Source organism: Triticum aestivum, chromosome 1B (genome assembly GCF_018294505.1).
Source record: "Triticum aestivum cultivar Chinese Spring chromosome 1B, IWGSC CS RefSeq v2.1, whole genome shotgun sequence".
NCBI lineage: Eukaryota > Viridiplantae > Streptophyta > Magnoliopsida > Poales > Poaceae > Triticum > Triticum aestivum.
In genome coordinates, this window is record NC_057795.1 from 638128168 (window position 1) to 638151120 (window position 22953).

Below are 22953 nucleotides of genomic sequence, written 5' to 3' on the forward strand. Positions count from 1 at the left end.
CTGCCTGTGGCGCATATGTGGAGTATGTGTTTATATACACGCAGCAGGCTGTTTGTTTGCGGGCGCCTATGCAGCGTCCTTGTGATCTCCATGTGCGTGGTTGCAGACTTGCAGTAAGAGGTTTAAACTAGGAAGGGTTGGGCGGTGAGCCCGCATGGATCCACTCGCACCTAGCTTCGTCCTTACTCCTGCAAGTCAGCGACCTGGATTTAGACAAGTTAATTGCAATTACACAAGTGATGGGACCCGATCCGAGGTGGTCAACCCGCCAAACACGCCATTAATAGGGCATGAGAACCCCGAGGCCATCGCTTAGGCTGCTTGTAATGGGTAGTATCATAAGTTAGTATCATGCATATGATATTAGTGTATAATACTACCTCCCTAATGCATCGTATTATGTACTAGTATCATAGATGACTTTATTTATTGCCATACATGACACATAGTAGCATTGCATTTATTATGATACGGTATCATTGTATGATACTCAACCATCTCTTTCTTCATTTAATTCTATGCCGCATCATCAAAATTGCCTACTTGGCATGCATGATACTAGATATGATACTCCCATTACGACCAGCCTTAGCAACGTGGGCCGATCCGATCCGATACCAGATGCAGAAGCCAACCAGCTGTGCCATGCCGACCATATGCAGAGGTGGGTGCGGACTGGTGTAGAAGGATCTGGGACGACAACTCGGACGTCGGGTCGGTTTGCATTACTTTGACTTGTGATGACCAAAGGCCAATGAATTTGAATTCTGCAGTCGTTGGCTGAAGAAACGTAGTACTACAAAGATTCATGCATTGGCTTGGATTTCTCATGTGAGAGGGCACTCATCTTGCGTATTCTAGAAAAAAAAAGAGTATACTAATCTGATGGAACACATATACTACCTTCGTTCTGGTTTATTGGATCCTGTCAGAAGAGATAGAGAGCGAAGATTGGCATAATCTGCTGCATGCATTATTGAGCCTTGAGGACGAGTATATACTGAGGGCTGGTTTATTGGTTCTCCTTGTATTTTGTGTCAAATTTTGACCTATGATTTAACTAACACATGTTAATGCATGTTACAAAAAATAATATCATTGAAAACTACGTTCAAATACGAATCTAACGATATAATTTTTGGTGACATGCATTAATATTTTGTTAGTTAAATCTATGGTCAGAATTTGACACAAAATCCAAAGGGAGCCAATAAACCAGGACAGAGGTAGTACAAGACTTGAAGGGCAAGACGCCTCCTAGAGATAAGATGAAAACAATTTCTATCTAATCCCGGACAATCTCTAAATGCCAAATCTCTAACATCCCACCGCGATTGTAGCGGTAGCGTTGCGAACAACGGAAGCATTGCAGACAATCAGACTAGAGAGAATAGCATCTGATGGGCCGACATCCCCCTGCAGTTGTAGCGGGAGCATCATGGGCGGTGTCACACCGCGGACGTGTGGACTGTAGAGGAAGCCGACGAGTTGCCCAAGCGAGCTGATAGCCCTTTGTGCCGTTGTCAAGGTAGCCGAAATCATGGGTGGTGTAGCCGTGGTCGAGGTAGCCGTGCGAGGTAGTCGTTATCGATGTCGATTCAGGGTGGCCGGTGTCGAGGGAGTCGCCGTGGAGCTGCGGGCGTAAAGAGGCGTCGAGTTAGTCATGTGCACAGTGGCGTCGAGGTAGTGGTGAGCCGGGAAGAAGACAGTGTTGATGAGGCGTCGCGCCGGGTTTGCCAAGCCCGGGGACACCGGACACGTAGTGAACGAAGGCACACGTCGGTGTTGCTAGCATCAGACATGCGTAGACGGACAAAGACAAAGTTGATGAGGTGCCGCTCCAAGCTTGCCAGGCCCGGGGACACGTCGTGGACAATGGCACGCATCGGCATTGACAGCACGAGACATGCGTAGCCGGGGACCTGCAAAAGATGTACGCTATGTCGGAGGAGTCAGAGGGGTCAGCGGAGGAGGACTCAACAACGGTTGCGACGCCAATTGGCGTGGGGCTGATGTCGTCGACGATGTTCAGAGTAGACGAAGTGGTCGGGACGATGACGACGACGTTGGCGATGAGCTGGTGCTGGACGAAGATGAAGGGGGTGGACCGTCGGCGCGACTTGGGTGAGCGAGTAGCAATGGAGTCAAAGAAGAGCGGCAGCTGGGCCCGGGCAGCTGGGTTAGGAGCACGGCGACGATGCTCGAAGTAGGCAAAGAAGAACCTAATAGCGTGACGAATCCCAGCGCTGCCAGTGGCGTTCTCGCGCCAAGGAAGGCTACATGACACGTACCACGGGGAAGTCGACGCACGGGGACGGCGCAGTGGACCACTTGCCGCGGCGCTACGGCCTAAAGTGGCAACGCATTGGCAACATACTAATCGGGGCATCGGCAAGAGGACCTCACGTGGCAGCAGGGACCGCGTGCCACACTCGCTATGGCCCGTCGGGCCGACGCGGCGGCAGCGTGAGGGTCGGTTCAGCCACGGGTACAGCCTAGAGCGGACGACCTCGGGGCGGCAGTGGACCGTGGGCCGCAAAACTATGACCCGAAGGGGCGACACAGCGGCAGCGCGCGGGTCGGTGCAACCACAGGGACGACCACGGGCGGCGGTAGGGACAGCGTACCACGGCGCTACGACCCGAAGGGGCGATGCAGCGGCAGCGCGCGAGTCAGTGGAGTGGTGAAGAGAACCATGGGGAGATGGCGCTGCCACCCGACGAGGCGATGCAGCGACAACCCAATGCGCGATCGATGGAGGGGCGTGTTGTAATCGAGAGTTGTCTTCACTGGACTTTCGGAGGGGCACGCAGTTGACGGGCCAGATCAGTCGCACGACGCAAATGTGGCGGATCACAGGCGGGCGGGTGATCAATTGGGTCACACGCGAGGTTGGGGACGCTGGTCGGTGGAGGCGGGGTGGTGGTGGAGTCCGAGCTGAAGCCGGCGATGACGGCCGGTGGGAACGAAGTTCAAAACGAGCGGCCAACGCGGCATGGACGCCCAATCGGCCAGGCCCGAGCTGCGAATGCAGCGCCATACAGAGATGACCGTTCAAACGCAGCGGAGGACGGCGGTTGATGAAAAAACTCAGTCGGAGTAGGGCGGCAGACGCACAGACGATGGACGTGAGGGCTGGTGTGTCGCACAAGGCCGCCGGGTTGAAGTGGAGGCAGGTGGGTCGCGCCAATGTCGGAGTAGAGACGCGCTGGGTCGACGGCGGCGGTGCGCGTCTGATCGGAAAATAAAAAAGAAACATAGATCAAGATGACCGGTGGGATAGAGAAACCCTGATCAAAAGATCGAAAAAAACTCTTGAGGGCAGACGGTCAATAAGACCAGCGGACGAACCCTATGTACGGGCGGCGCGGCCCCCCGGCGGCGATCATGGAGACCGACCGCCCCGGGGGCGGCGCAGAGCGGAAGCGGCGGTGACAACTAGGGTTTAACGGTTAGGCTGATACCATGTCAGAAGGAATAGAGATGGAGGATTGGTATAATGCGTTGGATATATTATTGAGCCTTGAGGGCTAGTATATATTGAGTAAGACTTCGAGGGCAAGACGCATCCTATAGATAAGATGAAAATAATTCATATATAATCCCGAACAATCTCTAAAAACCAAATATATGTCTAACAGTCCTTTTAGTATTTTGTGCCAAACTTTGACCATAAATTTAACTAAAAAAATGCATGTCACCAAAACTTATATCGTTGGATTTGTATTTAAACATAGTTTCCAGTGATATTATTTTTGTTTACATGCATTAATATTTTGTTAGTTAAATCTAGTGTCAAAATTAAACACAAAATGTGAGGGGACCAATAAAACAAGACGAAGGTAATACTAGCGTGGAAAAGGCTGTAACCAGTATTTCCTGTGGTATTTTCTCCGTTCGAAAGTACTTAATGCTCTGATAGATGTATCTACTAGCACCCAAAAACGTCTAGATATTTTCGCTTGGGTGTCATCTAATTCCGGATGGAAGGAGTAGTATTTAATGAATCTGAACCGACAATGAGCGAGAATCTGAAAGGTTGACACAGTATCAATAATTCAGTTGCAAGCATTTGATTAAAAAAAGGGCAGCCTTATGCATGTAGCTCCCGCTTGCACAGTGTTCGAGGAAGGGCCCAACCAGTTTAGGGTCTGTTTGGTTCCAAATAAGTCACCAACTTATAAGCCAAACAGACCTGACTTATAAGTCACCCCAACTTAAAAGTCATAAGTTGCTCCACCCCAACTTAAAACTTATAAATCATCCTCTTTTGTGTGGATCCCATCACCTGCATGATGTTGATTGATGTGGAAATGTGTGTCATGTGACTTATAAGTCAGGTGACAACCAAACAGGCGTGACTTATAAGTCACTGGTTTTAAGTCACCCGACTTAGGCTGGCCATAGTGGGGGTAACATAAGTAGTAATATGTACTTGGGACTCGCAAACGTGCTTATGTGGCAGGTAATTAAAGAAGAGAGAGATGATTATAATAACATAGGTACTCCCCCGTCCAGGTGCATAGGGCACCTAAGAAGTGACACAGTAAACTAGGCATGCATTGATTGGATGCTCATCATGTTTTTCTCTCCTTCTAGTTAATCCAGTATTAAGTGTTGTGATAGTTGGACTAACCATGCATAGGCCAACGAGTTGTTTCACCCAATTCTTTAGGTCCAGCATGCATGCATGCAAAGATAAGTTAATGATAGTGGCGCCTAATTACTTTGTACATGAAAGGAAGAGAAATGAGCAGTTGAAAACGCTTCATGCATTGGATAGGCAGACTAGTTATTAGTGCTAACAAATGAAGGGTGACTAATATATTTGGAAATCCTAAATTCTCTTAGATGCCCTATGCACCTGGACGGAGGGAGTAGATACCGTAACATAATAAATGTGATGCTACTATGTGTCATGCATGGCAATAAATGAGACCATCTATGATACTACTATATGATACTATGCACTATAGAGGTAGTAACATAGACTAGTAATATATGCATGTTACTAGTCTAAGTTACTCCCCACTATGACCAGCCTTATAAGTCAGTGACTTATTGAAACCAAACAGACCCTTAGGTCTATAGTACGCAACATTTTTCTACATTTTTGTAAGTGCCTGTTTCCAGGACTTAAACACATGACCTCATAGTTATAAGACAATAGCTTTACCACCGCTCCAGGACTCCCTTTCTTACAAGCACTTGATTCCTTGATAAAACCCGTTTGACTGAAACCAATGGACACATGCATTGGATTCTGCAAATGGTTAAGCGAAAAATAATTTTCCAAGAACCATGAGCAAGCAGAATACTTTGGAAGTCTGAATGCTCCAGACAACCAATTAAAAAAGCAGCACGTGAAAGGAGGGGAGAACAATACAACCCATGTGTAGAGACTAAATGGAGTTACTATAAAAAATCATTGTGTGCACTGTGCTCTTCAAAAAGTAAGGGAGAAGTACATCACAGAGTGCAAGATTATAAACTGAAGATCTGAATGAATTTCCATGAAAGTTGTGCTCTTCAGAAAGTTTGCAGGATTATAAACTGAAGTTTTGCGCAGCGCAAAAAAAAAAAACTGAAGTTTTGCAGGAATCTCCGTCATGCAACAAAGTTTGATCTTGGAGGACTTCAATCCGAAGTCCAGAGCCTGTACTAACCAAGCAAAAATCTTGCAGTTAAGTGGCAGACCAACACTCCCAAATGAAGGGGGCAGCAGCAGCAGGGAAACGAACAAACATTGCCTTCCAAATTTCAGACCTTCTCGACACTCTGCTTTTGCAAGGTGCTCAGGCACTTCGGTGCAAAAGCCATGCATCACCCCGCATGGGTGCCAAAGGGGATTTTCAATCGCTCAACATGGGATGTGGGGTTAAACTCTGCGAGGCCAGGAAATGAAACATGAACTGTTCGATCTGAATCTCCATCACCACGTACGGCCGGCCCTGATGCCCACAAACTCGATCCCTGAAGGAAAAGATGAGACACCAAACCATCATTTTTACACATAATGTACTCTGCTCTGTCTGTCTTACAGGACATCGCATAGGAATTTTTCATGATTGTGAATTCGTAACCAATGTATTGCAATTTATATACAGCATCTTTGAGCCACGATGGGTTCGTGCAGAGATGAACGAGAAATTACAGTGAAGAATATTACTCTTTGTCGGGAAAGAAAAGGTGAAGAATATTAGAAAGGTTAAAAAAGATACTTTGTACCAAGCAGTAGCTACTAGTTTATCAGGGAAATTCAGTGCACCAAACATTCAAAAGAACTGTACAGGCACTTGATTATCAGAGAAGCCCAATCGACTGAAACCGATCAACGCATAAGTTTGTTTCTGCAGACGGTATGAGAAAATAATTCCATCCAAGCACCATGAACAAGCAGAAAATTTCAGACATACTCCCTCCGTCCCAAAATATAAGAACGTTTTTAGCATTAGTATAGTGTCAGTATAGTGTCAAAAACGTTCTTACATTCTGGGACAGAGGGAGTAAGTAGTATCAGAAGTCTGAATGCTCCAGGGTCCAGGCAGTACATGAGGGGGCAACCAAATGAAGTTTTAAAATTTATCATGTGCATCGCGCTCTTCAGAACGTAAGGGAGTGGTACATCACAGAGTACAAGATATTTTTTTGCGATAGCACAGAGTACAAGATTACAAACTAAAGTTTTGCAAGAATTTCACGATTGATTTAGTGCAGCTGACAAACCCATTGTGCAACAACAAAGAAACTAGTTAACTCATCGTGATCGCAGAAATAAGTTCAGAGTATTCAGCAAAAGACATCCATGATTACAGTTCAGAAGAGTAGTAAAATCTTACATGTATCGGGATAATTTAACAACACAAAATTCTTGCATGTACCACAATAATTACGTCATAAATGTATCAGAAGAACTAAACTTCTTCATCTTTGTTTAGAGGTATATAAACAAGGCACATGAGATGCTGCTTAAGATCTTCCTCGCCCAGGTTAACAGTCCAGAGCTCTCATTATATGGGTTGCAGCACACACACTGGCTCCTTCAGAACAATAATGCTTATTCTGCAGTTGTGTTCTTTGCAAACCTTGCCCACTTCACAACCACAAGTACATAGACTTGATCGTACGCCTCGTCAAAGAACCGGAAGAAAGCAATTCTCCATGTCCTCTTGAACAACAGTGCACAAAACACTATCCAGAGCCCCGCCACAAGTCCCAGCACAAGACCAAAATGAAAGGTCAGTGGATCAAACTCTTGCTTGCTGCTTCCGAGATCACCATGGATAGAAGTACCATTTGCTGAACAATTGCTATGGAGAGGAGGCCCACAAAGTCCACTGTTGCCGAAGTACATAATATATGGGTTGTCCGAATTGAGGGTGTCAAGTTGGCGGCCAGAGGGTATCCTTCCAGATAAATTGTTGTAGGATAGGTTCAAGGCTTCCAAAGATGTTAGACTTGACAAGCTTAATGGGATTCCACCAGAGAGCTTGTTCCCAGAGAGGTCAAGAGATACCAATGACTGCATGGCCCCAATCATGTTTAGAATTTGTCCACTCAATTTGTTCGATGATAAATTCAGATTCATCAGTGCAGCAAGGGAAGTGATGTCTGTAGGGATTTCACCTGTCAAGGAGTTACCTGATAAATCAATGCTCACAAAATATACAAGTGTTGTACCATATAGAAGTTGTTGTCCTTTTATAACTACTGACAATATTTCTCTGAGGTGACCAGCCCCTATATTGATCGGGCCGTCAACCTTTGTGGCTCCAATATACCCATCTTCCATATCCATGAATTCCTTTTGTACTTTTGTCATAATTGTTAGGTTCAATAGGTACCAAGGTATTACACCTGAGAAATTGTTGCATGATAGATCCAAGTATTGAAGGGACCTAGGTCTTGTTGTGTCAGCTGGAATATTATCAGAAAACGCATTGTGACCCAGAAGCACAAAACGTAATCTCCCCAGATCTCCTATCCATGTAGGCAAGCTTCCAGACAACTTGTTCCATGCAAGATCCAAGAACTCAAAGTTGTGTTATTCTGCAAAAATGTTGGTGAAAGTGCAACTACCCCTAGGTGGTTTTGGTAATTCCTAACAACATATAGCTCATTGAGCTAACATCATTCCAGGATGAACATTTCAGGAAAAGCTCAATGAATGGCATGGCATGGATAAAGAGAGTGGATCCCTCAAAATACTAAGGATAAAAGGATTGGCTCAAGCTCAAAAGCTCAAGACTCTACATTTTATATTTTAATGATCCAAGATCACACTGAGTCTATAAGAAAAGCCAATACTATCAAGGAGGGATGAGGTGTTGTTTAATGAGTTTCTTGCTCCACAGTGCTTAGTGATATGCTCCAAAAACCCTCAACTACTTTCTCATATCCACATATGACCCAAACCAAAGTCAAACTCGGCCCCACCGATTCTTTCTACTCGACGCCACCGAGTTCAGATGTCATAGCCACTGCCACAAACCCTAGGCAAATCGGTCTCACCGATAGGGATCTCAGTCTCACCGAGATGGGATTGTAATCTCTCTGTTTCCCTTCGTAACGTTTCGGTCTCACCGAGATGAGCGATCGGTCCCACCGAGATTGCAATGTAAACTCTCTGTTTCCTTTTTGTAACATTTCGGTCTCACTGAAATGAGCGAACCGGTCCCACCGAGTTTACCTGACCAACTCTCTGGTTAGCTTATTACCAAAATCGGTCTCACCGAGTTTGTGTAATCGGTCTCACCGAGATTACTTTATGCCCTAACCCTAACCATATCGGTCCTACCGAGTTGCATGTCGGTCCCACCGAAAATCCTAACGGTCACTAGGTTTACTAAATCGGTCTGACCGAGTTTGTTGATTCGGTCCCACCGAGATTGGTAAATTGTGTGTAACGATTAGATTTTGTGTGGAGGCTATATATACCCCTGATACCTCTTGAGCACTGCGTTGGATTTCCCCGAAGAGGAGAGGGTGATGCAGTAAAGTAGCGTAAGTATTTCCCTCGGTTTTTGAGAACTAAGGTATCAATCCAGTAGGAGATCACGCACAAGTCCCTTGTACCTGCACAAAACGATAGCTACTCGCAACCAACGCGATTAGGGGTTGTCAATCCCTTCACGGTCACTTACGAGGGTGAGATCTGATAGAGATGATAAATAATATTTTTGGTATTTTTGATATAGAGATGCAAAGTGAAAAGTAAAAGGCAAAGTAAAAACAAAGCAAGTATTAAAGTAATGGAGATTGATATGATGAGAATAGACCCGGGGGCCATAGGTCTCACTAGTGGCTTCTCTCAAGAGCATAAGTATTCTACGGTGGGTGAACAAATTACTATTGAGCAATTGATAGAATTGAGCATAGTTATGAGTATATCTAGGTATTATCATGTATATAGGCATCACGTCCGAGACAAGTAAACCGAAACGATTCTGAATATACTACTATTACTCCACTCATCGACCGCTATCCAGCATGCATCTAGAGTATTAAGTTAAAAATAGAGTAACACCTTAAGCAAGATGACATGATGTAGAGGGATAACTTCATGCAATATGATAAAAACCCCATCTTGTTATACTCGATGGCAACAATACAATATGTGCCTTGCTGCCCCTTCTGTCACTGGGAAAGGACACTGCAAGATTGAACCCAAAGCTAAGCACTTCTCCCATTGCAAGAACTACCAATCTAGTTGGCCAAACGAAATGGATAATTCTAAGAGACTTGCAAAGATAACTCAATCATACATAAAAGAATTCAGAGAAGATTCAAATATTATTCATAGATAAGCTGGATCATAAACCCACAATTCATCGGTCTCAACAAACACACCGCAAAAAGAAGATTACATCGAATAGATCTCCACAAGAGAGGGGGAGAACATTGTATTGAGATCCAAAAAGAGAGAAGAAGCCTTCTAGCTACTAACTATGGACCCGTAGGTCTGAGGTAAACTACTCACACTTCATCGGAGAGGCTATGGTGTTGATGTAGAAGCCCTCCGTGGTGGATGCCCCCTCCGACGGAGCTCTGGAACAGGCCCCAAGATGGGATCTCGTGGATACAGAAAGTTACGGCGGTGGAATTAGGTTTTTGGCTCTCCCTTTGATCTGTCGGGGGTACATAGGTATATATAGGAGGAAGGAGTACGTCGGTGGAGCAACAGGGGGGCCACGAGGTAGGCGGCGCGCCCGAGGGGGGGGGGCGCCCCCACCCTCGTGACCGCCTTGGTTGTTCCTTGGAGCAGGTTCCAAGTCTCCTGGATCACGTTCGGTGAGAAAATCACATTCCCGAAGGTTTCATTCCGTTTGGACTCCGTTTGATATTCTGTTTCTTCGAAACACTGAAATAGGCAAAAAACATCAATTCTGGGCTGGGCCTCCAGTTAATAGGTTAGTCCCAAAAATAATATAAAAGTGGAAAATAAAGCCCAATATAGTCCAAAACAGTAGATAAAGTAGCATGGAGCAATAAAAAATTATAGATACGTTGGAGACGTATCAAGCATCCCCAAACTTAATTCCTGCTCGTCCTTGAGCAGGTAAATGATAAAAAAGAATTTTTGATGCGGAGTGATACTTTGGCATAATTTTAATGTAAATCTTCTTAATTGTAGTGCGAATATTCAAATCCGAAACATTCAAGACAAAAGTTCATATTGACATAAAAGTAATAATACTTCAAGCATACTAATCAAAGCAATCATGTCTTCTCAAAATAGCATGGCTAAAGAAAGTTATCCCTACAAAATCATATAGTCTGGTTGTTGCTCTATCTTCATCACACAAAGTATTTAATCATGCACAACCCCGATGACAAGCCAAGCAATTGTTTCATACTTTAGTAATCTCAAACTCTTTCAACTTTCACGCAATACATGAGCGTGATCCATGGACATATCACTATATGTGGAATAGAATGGTGGTTGTGGAGAAGACAAAAAGGAGAAGATAGTCTCACATCAACTAGGCGTATCAACGGGCTATGGAGATGCCCATTAATAGATATCAATGTGAGTGAGTAGGGATTGCCATGCAACGGATGCACTAGAACTATAAATATATGAAAGCTCAACAAAAGAAACTAAGTGGGTGTGCATCCAACTTGCTTGCTCACGAAGACCTTGGGCACTTTTGAGGAAGCCCATCATTGGAATATACAAGCCAAGTTCTATAATGAAAAATTCCCAGTAGTATATGAAAGTGACAACATATGAGACTCTCTATCATGAAGATCATGGTGCAACTTTGAAGCACAAGTGTGGTAAAACAATAGTAGCATTGTCCCTTCTCTCTTTTTCTCTCATTTTTTTATTTGGGCCTTTTTTTATGGCCTCTTTTTTTTCGTCCGGAGTCTCATCCCGACTTATGGGGGAATCATAGTCTCCATCATCATTTCCTCACTAGGACAATGCTCTAATAATGATGATCATCACACTTTTATTTTTCTTACAATTCAACATTTACAACTCGATATTTAGAACAAAATATGACTCTATGTGAATGCCTCCAGCAGTGTACCGGGATATGCAATGAATCAAGAGCGACATGTATGAAAATTATGAAGGTGGCCTTGCCACAAATACAATGTCAACTACATGTTCATGCAAAAAGCAATATGACAAAAGTAATGTGTGTCATATGAACGGAACGGTGGAAAGTTGCATGGCAATATATCTCGGAATGGCTATGGTGATGCCATAATAGGTAGGTATGGTGGCTGTTTTGAGGAAGGTATATGGTGGGTGTATGATACCGGCGAAAAGTGTGTGGTATTAGAGAGGCTAGCAATGGTGGAAAGGTGAAAGGGTGTGTATAATCCATGGACTCAACATTAATCAAAATAACTCATGCACTTGTTGCAAAAATTTAGAAGTCATCAAAAAACCAAAGCACTACGCGCATTCTCCTAGGGGGATAGATTGGTAGGAAAAGACCATCGCTCGTCCCCGACCGCCACTCATAAGGAAAACAATCAATAAATAAAATTGTGCTCCAACTTCATCACAAAGAGGTTTACCATACGTGCATGCTACGGGAATCACAAACTTCAACACAAGCTGTGACACTCCAATTTTTTTTATTTGGTTTTTATCAAAAACTTTGTGGTTTTTGAGGAGAGGCCATTTTAAAAATTTTCTTTTTCAGAAAAACCTTCCACTTAAAAACTTTCTTTGCTTTGGCAAGGACTTTATCTTTTCAAACTTTAGTGTTTGATCTTTTGGAACTTCTTCTCTGTTGGTTCTCTCTCAAATTTATTTTTGGGAGTTTAATTTGTTTTCTTTTAAAGTGAAGCTCTATGAAAATTTGGGGATTTTCATACCTTGGAACCACCCTTGACTTTGCATTGTTCCCATGTGGTAAAACCCCTCCAAAACCTCCCCTACACCTTGTGATCAACCTAAGTCCTCTGTCCCAACTAATCCAAACAAGTTTTGGATTTTATTCTAATTATTTTTTTTCCTCTCAAAACAAATCTGAAAAATTATTTGGAGCCTGAGGGATTTTCAAAGCAAGTACTCTTTTTCATTTGAGTTTTGACCTCAAACCAACTCTCCTGGGTAGTCCTTTGTACCCACAACCCAGAACCATCTTGATCCACTCCTCCTCTTTTCAAAATTTTCAAAATTTAGTCTCTGCAAGTTTGGACCAGATTTGCCAAATTTGATGAAATTCATATCTACACTCCCCAAAAATTCCACCAAAATTCAGGCAGCCTACTTGAGCAATGAGAAGCCACTCCACCAAGTTTCAGCTCAAGGAAAAATCCCTAGATGCCAATTTCATTCTGTCGAACACCTTGCATGCACTGCTGCTGTTCAAAATTCAGAAAAGTTCAGTTTCAGTGTCGTTTGCGTTCGTCAGTTCCTCTCACGCGTAGACAGTGCACTTGGCACGTTCCTCGCAGCCTCTCCCTCCTGTCCGGAGCTTCACACGCGTGCGTGGAGCCTTCCTGGCGTCGGTAGCAGCGAGCCTCGCCGGCGTTGGGAGCTTCTGCGGTGGCTGCACCTCCCGTGGCGGCCAACAAGGGCCCGAGCCCTCTCGCCACGCCACCCGGCGCCGCCCAAAGCCCCTTGGCTCTCCGCGTGTCCCTGCCGTGCCAGCGCACGCCCGTGGCACCGTCGCCGTGGCCCGGCAAGCACGGAACGTGCTCCCTGCCGCCGACGTGCCGCGCCACCCCCGTTCCGTCGAGCTCACCCTCAGCACCAAGTCCCAGCCCGTTTAGCGCCTAAATGGGACCGGTGGACCTCAACGACGAAGCCCAAGTCCCTAATCCCCCTGCACATCCCCGGCTCCGCCGTAATCGCTCGCCGGAGATCCCCGTTCACGGCAACCGCCTCGGGCTGCCTATAAAAAGGGCCCCCGAGCTCACCCTCGTGCACGCCTCATCCCCACTCCTCACCAACGCCACGCCAGGCCACTAGGGGGACCCCGAGGAGGTCTTCCCCCTCAACTCCGGCCGCCCCGATCCGCCTCGGCCGCCACCTCGATTCGCTCCGGTGAGGCCACCTCCGGCGCCCAAACCCCGTCCGTTACCCTCTCTAGCTACCAGGAGCCTAACCCCCTCGTCAATTTGATCTCTGCAGCTCTCTCCGACGAGTTCCTCGACCACCCGAGCCGCCGTCCGCCGGAGCAAAGCTCGCCGTCGACGTGGTACTCGCCGGCGACCACCACCACCACCAACCAACGCGGAATGGCGCCCTGAGCACGGAGGTACCCTCCGATCCCCCTGCCTCGCCGTGGATCGCCGCCGGCGACCACCGCGGCTCTCGGGCGCCGACGAGCTTCGCTCCCCCCTTTTTGAAATTCAAACCTGACGCGTGGGACCCCACCGTCAGCCTCTCTGCTCTCTCTGTTGAAACGTTTTCTGGAAGCGCCTTCGGGCAAAGTACGTTTTCCCTTTGGGCTGGCGTAGTTTCTGCCGAAGCGTTTTCTGTTTTTATAAGCTAGCCCCTGGAAATCTTCTGTTTCATTACAGATTAGTCCCTGGACAAAAACCCTTATAACTTTTAAGCAGAAAAGTATTTTTGATTGATTCTTTTTCTGTTCTCTTTAAAATTTTGTCTAGTTTTTTATCATATTTATTTGAAAAATATTTGGTATACTTGCTGTGCACTCCTTGGTATTTACGATAGCACATATATTTTCTTTATACCGTAGATACCGAAGGAGGTGACGGAGCCGCGAACTTCACCGAGCTAGGCTCCGACTACTCTGAACCAGGCAAGCATGTTTGAACTTTTGATATGATGAGTGTCTTGGCATGTTTTGCATTTAGTTAGTTTCATGGCATGTTGAGAAGCATATCGATGAACGTTATTTTATGCGATAATGAGGTAAGTGAGTTCGATGATCCATAAGTGGATGGATGTGAGTATGAATGGCCATGTGATGGCATGAGGATGGGTGAGATGGCAGTGTTGTAGCATGCCAGTCTTATGCCGGACTATGTGACTTCAGTGTCAAACCGTACCGGTCCAGTTCCTCTCTTTTCCTTCCCTGTACTACCACATGTTTTCTGCAAGGAATATGGTTTAGTAAGTTGCAAACCGCTTTTCTGGTACACACCAAAAGGAGAGGCCGTGATGATGGTTCCATGGCCCTGGATTAAAGCCAGTCATCCGGTCAGGGGGCATGGGTGTTTCCGGTTGGGACCGAGAGGGGGGCACCCCTTAGAGCGCGCGTATATAAATTTGATCCCATGCTATTCGAGATTGTGATCTCCCCGTCTCAAAAGTTTTTCTTGGACGATGTCTAGGGTGATTCCTAGCATCGAGAGGTAGGATGGGTGTGTACTGGTTAGCTGTGTTTTCTTCCGAAATACCGTAAACGGAACTAGTCCTTCGTGACTACGGAAATCCGTTGGCTGTGGGAATAATTTTGTACAAACTCTGCAGAGTCATATATCCCTCCAAATTATCTATTCCATGTCCAAATTCGTATTATCTTGTCCTAACAATGACAGTTTTGATGACAGAGACTCCGGTGATTCGCATGAGTGCTAATTCCGGTTAAATGATTATTCCTGTGGGTGGACTAACCCATTTATTCTCATGAATTAAATGTTTATTATGAGTATTATTTACTTGTGAATCAAAGCCCTTTCTGTGATGTCGCCCCGACGTCCGACTGTGGCATTTCTTTTAAAGCCCTTTCTGTGATGTCGCCCCGACGTCCGACTGTGGCATTTCTTTTAAAGCCCTTTCTGTGATGTCGCCCCGACGTCCGACTGTGGCATTTCTTTTAAAGCCCTTTCTGTGATGTCGCCCCGACGTCCGACTGTGGCATTTCTTTTAAAGCCCTTTATGTGGTGTCGCTACGACGCCCGACTGTGGCATCATTTCCCTAAATTTATTTGTTCACCTTTCGAGGCGTCGCTTCAGACACCCGATCGATATTTATTTATGCTTTGTTGGGGTTTCTGGCGGACTACCGCCGTTTCCCTTTTACTTACCTTGTTATGCAAATTTTTTATGTACATTGATGAATTTATTCGTGACGCATCCATGCATGCATTTGTTATATCTTACGTCCGAACTGTCTCGCGAGTACTTTCAAAGTACTCACTGGCTTGTTGATTTGGCCAGATGCTGACGAAGGCGATCTCATGGATGAAGAGTTTGATAGCGAGTCCGACACTTAGAGGAGTCCCAGTCAGTCTCGTGCGACCCTGGATTTGGTCACTGTTTTATATCCGCTTCCGCTACCAAATAAATTCATCGAGCCTCACCTCGACGCTCGATGAGATGATAGACTTAGAGTCTTGTATTTCTCTCCCCGCTGTGTTTTTCCACCACCGCCCTATCCTCGAGTCAGTAGTATGTCTCCACACCACTGTGTCATGTCCGCCATTATGTATAATTATTGGCGTGCTTGTAATAATTTGGTTGAGCAACCGCAGTTCGACCCTGTAATATATTTTATGCTACTGGCTTATTGTATCAAGAAATTGTCTACCAGTGAGGAGGATTTCTCTCATACTGGACTCAAAAGATTGGTTTCTCAATAAATATTTTATTGGAAAACCGGTCGTGACAAGCTTGGTACCAGAGCCAGGCTGACTGTAGGAAGCCACTAGGTGCGATCGCTAATTAGTTATTAGCATGATAGAGCAAATTTATATTTTTGCAATTGTAGTCATTTTCTGTCAGTCAGCATAAATTTATGATCTGACCCTGCAGAATTTTTGCCTACTTTTGTAGATGGCCGACAACAGCTGCGAGTCTCAGACCTTCGCCAACGTGCCCGATGGGTTCGTCAAGCTTCTTTCTTTCATCGTTCAGGTCGCGATGGGGCCATCCGTGCGCCCAGTCTTCACACTCTGCCAGCACCGAGTCAACGACAGTCTGACCATGCACCAGGCCGCGGTACAGTTCAAGGGAGGGCGTGGTGAGTTACGCCGCTTCCGGTTCGTGGGAAGAGCCATGCCTACGGAGAGGCATGCTATGCAGATGGCAGCCCGCGAGGCGATAGCTCGTCTCAGGGATGTCCTTCCCGTGATGAAGACTCGTCGTTACCGTTATCTTCCGTGCCATGTGCCTTACACCTGTCACTACGCATACTCCTGCCCCAGAGGAGAACGAGACGAGGCTTTTGAGATGCTCATTGAGTATCTCCGGGCCCTGGAGGCAGCCTTCGACAACCTGGTGGACGACTTCGTAGCTACCCGCATGGACTCAGTCCATGGCTGTGCTGCCAACAGGAGGGAGCTCCTACCCATCGCTCCGCCACTGACTTTGGTCTCGTCCTCAGCATCTTATACGCCTACTCGTCGCCTGCCTTCTACCGAAGAATTCAACCAAGTCATTGCACCCACTTCAGCGCGCACTGCACCACCCTTCGCGCCCGCTCCTGTACGTGTTGCTCCGCCCCTGGCAACCGCTCCGTCCACTCTGCGCAACACTACACGTATGGAGCCCATTAGCGAGGAGGAAGTCGAGTCCCCAACCTCGCTACGCCTCGCCCTCGGCAGGGCAAAGGAGGTCGTCAACATCTCTGCCTGAGTACGCTTAGCTGCCGTGTATTGTATCGCTTTGTAAGATATGTACATAGGTTGTGAGAAGTAGCCTGTTTGCGCATCATGTAGGATCTGGAGAAGTGCACTAGCCTAAATAACATGTCAGGATTATGTACGCATATCCTGAGTGATGTATTGTATAATTACCGCCCGCGTGTAAGATATGTAATGAGCAGTCCTTCTCCGTGCGCAAGTCGATTTGTTTTTCTTAAGTAAGCTGAGTTATTTATTTCTATTTGCCAGCTTTATGCATTTATGGTTTTGTTTTGCGACTCTTTCCGCTTTTCTTATGAGTTTTACAAAATATATCCCCAGAGTGAAAAATGTCTCGTCCTTGGACACGCTCCATGCCAACTCCACCAGAGGAAAATTATGATACACAACCCAACAACGAGTTCACTCAGGGACAGTCAAGCCAACAGGGCAGTGAATCGGCACTTTCACAAATGTGCCGCCTTTATGAGCAGAGTCAGCAACAACATCGTGAGATGATGAACCAAGTCATCAACATGGGGAATCATCATGGACAGTATCAGCAGCATTCCAAGTTATCTGAGCTACAGAAGACACGTCCTCAAACATTTTCTCACACTGACAAGCCTCTTGAAGCCGAGGACTGGCTTCGAGATATGGAGAGGAAATTAATTATTGCAAAGTGTTCAGATCTCGAGAAAGTACTATATGCTCCACACTATCTCACAGGAGCAGCCGCATCGTGGTGGGAGAATTTTCTGCACATGCATCCCAACGAAAATGACATAACCTGGGATGATTTCAAGGAAGGTTTCCGTGGTGCACATATTCCTAAGAGTATTATGAAAATCAAGAAGAGAGAATTCGATGACCTCAAACAAAGGAACATGACAGTGTCAGATTACAACAGTCAATTTACCCTATTATCCCGCTACGCCAATGAGGAGCGTATGACTGAAATCAAGAAGATGGAGAAATTCCTTGACGGTCTGGCGCCCGCGCTTAAATGCCAACTGGTCGTGCACACTTTTCCTGATTTTAAAACACTGGTGGACAAGGCCATTACTCTGGAAAATGAGAGACGCAGTCTGGAAGATATCCGCAAGCGAAAAAGGGACCAGACTAATCACGCTCGCAATCACCGAAGCAAGACAGATTTTCAAAAGGGTGGGACACACAAATTCTCATCCAATGTCTCACGCCCAATCAAGAATTTTCATGCAAGGGACAAGGAATTCACCTATCGCCCCGGCGTTACTTGTTACGCTTGTGGAGAAGAAGGGCACTATGCCAAACAGTGCCCCAAGCCAAGGAGTTCAACCCCAAAGCCGAACAACGGCGGCAATAATTCAGCGCCCAAGCGAAACAATTTCAATCCCAACAATAACCACAGGAAGGGTCACCTGAACCATGTAACCAAAGAGGAGGCACAAAATGCTCCGGATATCGTACTCGGTACGTTTCCTGTCAACACAATACCTGCAATGGTTTTGTTTGATTCTGGAGCCTCTCACTCTTTCATTTCGAAAAGTTTTGCTTTGCAAAATAATTTTTCGATACTTCCTTTGGAGAAATCCATAACCATCAAGTCCCCTGGGATTCAGCAAGTTACTCAGAATTACTGTCAGAATGTGGTCATTGAGCTCGAAGGATTGGAGTTTCACGCAAATCTTATTGTATTGGAAAATAAAGGACTGGATGTCATCCTAGGGATGGATTGGCTAACCACCAATAAAGGTTTTATCGACTGTTTCAACAGGACCGTGATTCTCACACACCACCAAGGGAAGACAATAAGAGTATCAGCCAAGGAAGGAAGAATACCCCGGCAACCGAGATTAAATAAGGTGGACGTTTCTGAGCTAAACAAGGTTCCAGTAGTGTGTGAATTTCCAGATGTATTCCCTGAAGAGCTGCCAGGCATGCCACCAGACCGAGAAATAGAATTCCGCATTGAGCTAGCACCAGGAACCACCCCCATATACAAGAAACCATACAGAATGGCACCATCCGAGTTGATCGAGTTGAAGAAGCAAATAAAGGAATTACTGGAAAAAGGATACATTCGAGCCAGCTCCTCACCTTGGGGATCACCAATTTTATTTGCCAAAAAGAAGGATGGAACGCTGAGATTGTGTATTGACTATCGAGCACTTAACATGGTCACAGTCAAAAACAAATACCCGATGCCAAGGATAAACGATTTGTTTGATCAACTTGCTCAGGCCAAGGTATTCTCAAAAATTGACTTAAGGTCAGGATACCATCAATTGAAGGTACGAACGGAAGATATCCCCAAAACAGCCTTCACCTCCAGATATGGACTGTACGAGTTCACAGTGATGCCATTTGGATTAACTAACGCCCCAGCATATTTTGTTCACCTCATGAACAAAGTATTTATGAAGTTTATGGACAAGTTCGTCGTGGTATTCATCGACGATATTCTGGTATACTCCAAGACACCAGAAGAGCACGCAGAACATCTCAGGATTGTGCTAGGAGAGCTAAGAAAACACCAATTGTATGCCAAGTTCAGCAAGTGCGAATTTTGGCTAAGACAAGTAGGTTTTCTAGGCCACGTGCTGACTCAAGACGGTATCGCAGTGGACCCAGAGAAAGTCAAGGCCGTACTTGACTGGAAATCACCAGCCAGCGTAACGGACATACGGAGTTTCTTGGGAATGGCAGGATATTACCGCAGATTTATTGAAGGATTTTCCACCATAGCCAAGCCTATGACACAGTTGCTCAAGAAAGATAAGAAGTTTGAGTGGACAGAAGCCTGCGAGAAAAGTTTCCAAGAGCTAAAGCGGAAGTTAACAACAGCACCGGTATTAATTGTACCCGACATACACAAGAATTTTGAAGTATATTGTGACGCGTCCAGAAAGGGTCTCGGATGCGTGTTGATGCAAGAAGGCAAGGTTGTCGCCTACGCTTCAAGGCAACTTCGCAAGCATGAGGAAAATTATCCCACTCATGACTTAGAAATGGCAGCAGTTATTCATGCACTCAAGGAATGGAGGCATTTCTTACTTGGGAATCGATGTGAAATATATACGGATCACAAAAGTCTCAAATATATTTTCACGCAGCCAGAACTAAATTTACGGCAACGACGCTGGTTGGAATTGGTAAAGGATTATGATGTTGGTATCCATTACCATCCAGGGAAAGCAAATGTAGTGGCCGATGCCCTGAGTCGGAACCCCAGCTCCGACGGAAACTATCTGCACAGCTTGAGGCCCGAATTCCATCAAGAATTTGCCAAGCTCAACTTGATAATGGTAGCAGAAGGCACCATATCAAACTTGGAAATACAACCCAACCTTGTGGAGAAAATTAAAGAAGCTCAGCCCGGTCACCCCAGCATTGAAGGAATTAAAAGAAAGTTGAGTATGGGCAAGGCCTCGGAATTCGTCATAGACAATGAAGGAATATTATGGTACGGAGAAAGGCTATGCGTGCCAAACATAGAAGACCTTAAACAGCAAATTTTAGCTGAAGCACACACCACTCCATATTCGATCCACCCTGGAGGAACCAAAATGTATAAGGATATTCAGGAAAGATTTTGGTGGCACGGTATGAAGAGGGACATAGCCGCCTTCATTGCATGTTGCGACTCATGTCAACGCATAAAAGCAGAACATCAGAGACCAGCCGGACTACTGCAACCTAACAAAATACCTGAGTGGAAATGGGATGAAATAGGGATGGATTTTATTGTCGGACTACCTCGGTCACGACACGGGAATGATGCCATATGGGTCATCACTGACAGGTTAACCAAAGTGGCACACTTTATTCCAGTGAAGACAACCTACACCACTCAGAGGCTTGCCAGGATTTATCTTTCCCGCATAGTTTGTCTGCACGGTGTCCCGAAGACTATAATATCCGACAGAGGCACTCAGTTCGTCTCAAGATTTTGGGAGCATTTACAACAGGCTCTGGGAACCCAACTAGCCTTCAGTACCGCATACCATCCACAGACTGATGGACAAACAGAACGCGTAAACCAGGTTTTAGAAGACATGCTGAGAGCATGTGTCCTCACATATGGAACCAGTTGGGAAGAAAGCCTGCCATACGCCGAGTTCGCGTATAACAATAGCTACCAGGCCAGCCTACAAATGGCACCATTTGAGGCTTTGTACGGACGAAGATGTCGTACCCCGTTAAATTGGTCAGAGACCGGGGACAGCCGCATCTTCGGGCCAGACCTGCTCAGAGAAGCCGAGGAAAAGGTCAAGCTAATCAGAGACCGACTTAAGACCGCTCAAAGTCGACAGAAGAGTTATTATGATCAGAAACATCGTAGGGTCAGCTTCGAACCAGGTGAGTTCGTATACCTGAGAGTGTCCCCGATGAGAGGATTGCAACGGTTTAAGATTAAAGGAAAGTTAGCACCAAGATTCATTGGACCATTCTGCATAGTGGCACGAAGAGGCACTGTAGCCTACCAACTAGACTTACCCGAAGACTTGTCCGACATTCACGACGTGTTCCACGTCTCTCAATTAAGGAAGTACGTAAGCAACCCAGAGAAACAAGTATCCCATGAAAACATTGATGTGCAGCCAGACCTCACTTATCGAGAACGTCCCGTAAGAATATTAGAGGAATCTGAAAGGAGGACCCGACAGAAGACCATCAAGTTTTTCAAAGTCCAGTGGAGCAATCACACCGACAGTGAAGCAACTTGGGAAAGCGAGGATTTTCTTCGGACAGAGCATCCACACTTATTTAAGGATCAGCTGAAATCTCGGGGACGAGATTTTTCCTAAGGGGGTAGGTGTTGTGACACTCCAAATTTTTTTATTTGGTTTTTATCAAAAACTTTGTGGTTTTTGAGGAGAGGCCATTTTAAAAATTTTCTTTTTCAGAAAAACCTTCCACTTAAAAACTTTCTTTGCTTTGGCAAGGACTTTATCTTTTCAAACTTTAGTGTTTGATCTTTTGAAACTTCTTCTCTGTTGGTTCTCTCTCAAATTTATTTTTGGGAGTTTAATTTGTTTTCTTTTAAAGTGAAGCTCTATGAAAATTTGGGGATTTTCATACCTTGGAACCACCCTTGACTTTGCATTGTTCCCATGTGGTAAAACCCCTCCAAAACCTCCCCTACACCTTGTGATCAACCTAAGTCCTCTGTCCCAACTAATCCAAACAAGTTTTGGATTTTATTCTAATTATTTTTTCCTCTCAAAACAAATCTGAAAAATTATTTGGAGCCTGAGGGATTTTCAAAGCAAGTACTCTTTTTCATTTGAGTTTTGACCTCAAACCAACTCTCCTGGGTAGTCCTTTGTACCCACAACCCAGAACCATCTTGATCCACTCCTCCTCTTTTCAAAATTTTCAAAATTTAGTCTCTGCAAGTTTGGACCAGATTTGCCAAATTTGATGAAATTCATATCTACACTCCCCCAAAAATTCCACCAAAATTCAGGCAGCCTACTTGAGCAATGAGAAGCCACTCCACCAAGTTTCAGCTCAAGGAAAAATCCCTAGATGCCAATTTCATTCTGTCGAACACCTTGCATGCACTGCTGCTGTTCAAAATTCAGAAAAGTTCAGTTTCAGTGTCGTTTGCGTTCGTCAGTTCCTCTCACGCGTAGACAGTGCACTTGGCACGTTCCTCGCAGCCTCTCCCTCCTGTCCGGAGCTTCACACGCGTGCGTGGAGCCTTCCTGGCGTCGGTAGCAGCGAGCCTCGCCGGCGTTGGGAGCTTCTGCGGTGGCTGCACCTCCCGTGGCGGCCAACAAGGGCCCGAGCCCTCTCGCCACGCCACCCGGCGCCGCCCAAAGCCCCTTGGCTCTCCGCGTGTCCCTGCCGTGCCAGCGCACGCCCGTGGCACCGTCGCCGTGGCCCGGCAAGCACGGAACGTGCTCCCTGCCGCCGACGTGCCGCGCCACCCCCGTTCCGTCGAGCTCACCCTCA

At 45.9% G+C, this 22953-nt stretch overlaps 1 pseudogene; it reads right to left on the reverse strand.

Annotated features, from left to right (window-relative positions):
- Positions 1–7046: 7046 nt before the first annotated feature.
- Positions 7047–22953, reverse strand: part of LOC123080970 (receptor-like protein EIX1) — a 47180-nt pseudogene continuing 31273 nt past the window's right edge.